The following is a 3,357-nucleotide window of genomic DNA, read 5'->3' as shown; positions in this document are numbered from 1 at the left end:
GATGAGTCTATGGGTCTCTGTGTGGTGAGTCTGTGGGTCTCTGTGTGATGAGTCTGTGGGTCTCTGTGTGGTGAGTCTATGGGTCTCTGTGTGGTGAGTCTGTGGGTCTCTGTGTGGTGAGTCTGTGGGTCTCTGTGTGATGAGTCTGTGGGTCTCTGTGTGGTGAGTCTGTGGGTCTCTGTGTGATGAGTCTGTGGGTCTCTATGTGATGAGTCTGTGGGTCTCTGTGTGATGATGAGTCTATGGGTCTCTATGTGATGATGAGTCTATGGGTCTCTGTGTGATGAGTCTGTGGGTCTCTGTGTGATGATGAGTCTTTGGGTCTCTGTGTGGTGAGTCTATGGGTCTCTATGTGATGATGAGTCTATGGGTCTCTGTGTGATGAGTCTGTGGGTTTCTGTGTGGTGAGTCTATGTGTCTCTGTGTGATGAGTCTGTGGGTCTCTATGTGATGAAGAGTCTATGGGTCTCTGTGTGGTGAGTCTGTGAGTCTCTATGTGATGATGAGTCTATGTGTCTCTGTGTGATGAGTCTGTGGGTCTCTATGTGATGATGAGTCTATGGGTCTCTGTGTGGTGAGTCTATGGGTCTCTGTGTGATGATGAGTCTATGGGTCTCTGTGTGGTGAGTCTATGGGTCTCTGTGTGGTGAGTCTGTGGGTCTCTGTGTGGTGAGTCTATGGGTCTCTGTGTGGTGAATCTATGGGTCTCTGTGTGGTGAGTCTGTGGGTCTCTGTGTGATGAGTCTATGGGTCTCTGTGTGGTGAGTCTATGGGTCTCTGTGTGGTGAGTCTATGGGTCTCTGTGTGATGAGTCTATGGCTCTCTGTGCGATGAGTCTATGGGTCTCTGTGTGGTGAGTCTATGGGTCTCTTTGTGGTGAGTCTATGGGTCTCTGTGTGATTAATCTATGGGTCTCTGTGTGATGAGTCTATGGGTCTCTGTGTGGTGAGTCTATGGGTCTCTGTGTGATGAGTCTATGGGTCTCTGTGTGATGAATCTATGGGTCTCTATGTGATGAAAAGTCTATGGGTCTCTGTGTGGTGAGTCTGTGGGTCTCTATGTGATGATGAATCTATGGGTCTCTGTATGGTGAGTTTGTGGGTCTCTGTGTGGTGAGTCTATGGGTCTCTGTGTGGTGAGTCTGTGGGTCTCTATGTGATGATGAATCTATGGGTCTCTGTATGGTGAGTTTGTGGGTCTCTGTGTGATGAATCTATGGGTCTCTATGTGATGAAGAGTCTATGGGTCTCTGTGTGATGAGTCTATGGGTCTCTATGTGATGATGAGTCTATGGGTCTTTGTGTGGTGAGTCTATGGGTCTCTGTGTGGTGAGTCTATGGGTCTCTGTGTGGTGAGTCTGTGGGTCTCTGTGTGATGAGTCTATGGGTCTCTGTGTGGTGAGTCTATGGGTCTCTGTGTGATGAGTCTATGGGTCTCTGTGTGGTGAGTCTGTGGGTCTCTGTGTGATGAGTCTATGGGTCTCTGTGTGGTGAGTCTGTGGGTCTCTGTGTGGTGAGTCTATGGGTCTCTGTGTGATGAGTCTATGGGTCTCTGTGTGGTGAGTCTATGGGTCTCTGTGTGGTGAGTCTATGGTTCTCTGTGTGGTGAGTCTATGGGTCTCTGTGTGGTGAGTCTATGGGTCTCTATGTGATGATGAGTCTATGGGTCTCTGTGTGGTGAGTCTATGGGTCTCTGTGTGATGAGTCTATGGGTCTCTGTGTGGTGAGTCTATGGTTCTCTGTGTGGTGAGTCTATGGGTCTCTATGTGATGATGAGTCTATGGGTCTCTGTGTGATGAGTCTATGTGTCTCTGTGTGATGAGTCTATGGGTCTCTATGTGATGATGAGTCTATGGGTCTCTGTGTGATGAGTCTATGGGTCTCTTTGTGGTGAGTCTGTGAGTTTCTGTGTGATGAGTCTATGTGTCTCTGTGTGATGAGTCTATGGGTCTCTTTGTGGTGAGTCTGTGAGTTTCTGTGTGATGAGTCTATGTGTCTCTGTGTGGTGAGTCTATGGGTCTCTTTGTGGTGAGTCTATGGGTCTCTGTGTGGTGAGTCTATGTGTCTCTGTGTGATGAGTCTATGTGTCTCTGTGTGATGAGTCTATGGGTCTCTTTGTGGTGAGTCTGTGAGTTTCTGTGTGATGAGTCTATGTGTCTCTGTGTGATGAGTCTATGTGTCTCTGTGTGGTGAGTCTATGGGTCTCTTTGTGGTGAGTCTATGTGTCTCTGTGTGGTGAGTCTATGGGTATCTGTGTGATGAGTCTGTGTGTCTCTGTGTGATGAGTCTATGTGTCTCTGTGTGGTGAGTCTATGGGTATCTGTGTGATGAGTCTGTGGGTCTCTGTGTGGTGAGTCTATGGGTATCTGTGTGATGAGTCTATGGGTCTCTGTGTGGTGAGTCTATGGGTCTCTGTGTGGTGAGTCTATGGGTCTCTGTGTGGTGAGTCTGTGGGTCTCTGTGTGGTGAGTCTGTGGGTCTCTGTGTGGTGAGTCTGTGGGTCTCTGTGTGGTGAGTCTGTGGGTCTCTGTGTGGTGAGTCTATGGGTCTCTGTGTGGTGAGTCTATGGGTCTCTGTGTGGTGAGTCTGTGGGTCTCTGTGTGGTGAGTCTATGGGTCTCTGTGTGGTGAGTCTATGGGTCTCTGTGTGGTGAGTCTATGGGTCTCTGTGTGATGAGTCTATGGGTCTCTGTGTGATGAATCTATGGGTCTCTATGTGATGAAAAGTCTATGGGTCTCTGTGTGGTGAGTCTGTGGGTCTCTATGTGATGATGAATCTATGGGTCTCTGTATGGTGAGTTTGTGGGTCTCTGTGTGGTGAGTCTATGGGTCTCTGTGTGGTGAGTCTGTGGGTCTCTATGTGATGATGAATCTATGGGTCTCTGTATGGTGAGTTTGTGGGTCTCTATGTGATGAGTCTATGTGTCTCTGTGTGATGAATCTATGGGTCTCTATGTGATGAAGAGTCTATGGGTCTCTGTGTGATGAGTCTATGGGTCTCTATGTGATGATGAGTCTATGGGTCTTTGTGTGGTGAGTCTATGGGTCTCTGTGTGGTGAGTCTATGGGTCTCTGTGTGGTGAGTCTGTGGGTCTCTGTGTGATGAGTCTATGGGTCTCTGTGTGGTGAGTCTATGGGTCTCTGTGTGATGAGTCTATGGGTCTCTGTGTGGTGAGTCTGTGGGTCTCTGTGTGATGAGTCTATGGGTCTCTGTGTGGTGAGTCTGTGGGTCTCTGTGTGGTGAGTCTATGGGTCTCTGTGTGATGAGTCTATGGGTCTCTGTGTGGTGAGTCTATGGGTCTCTGTGTGGTGAGTCTATGGTTCTCTGTGTGGTGAGTCTATGGGTCTCTGTGTGGTGA

This window comes from Lampetra fluviatilis, chromosome 73 (genome assembly GCF_964198595.1).
Source record: "Lampetra fluviatilis chromosome 73, kcLamFluv1.1, whole genome shotgun sequence".
NCBI classification, from domain to species: Eukaryota; Metazoa; Chordata; class Hyperoartia; order Petromyzontiformes; family Petromyzontidae; genus Lampetra; species Lampetra fluviatilis.
The sequence above is the reverse complement of the archived record's forward strand: the minus strand, read 5'-3'. Positions refer to the sequence as shown.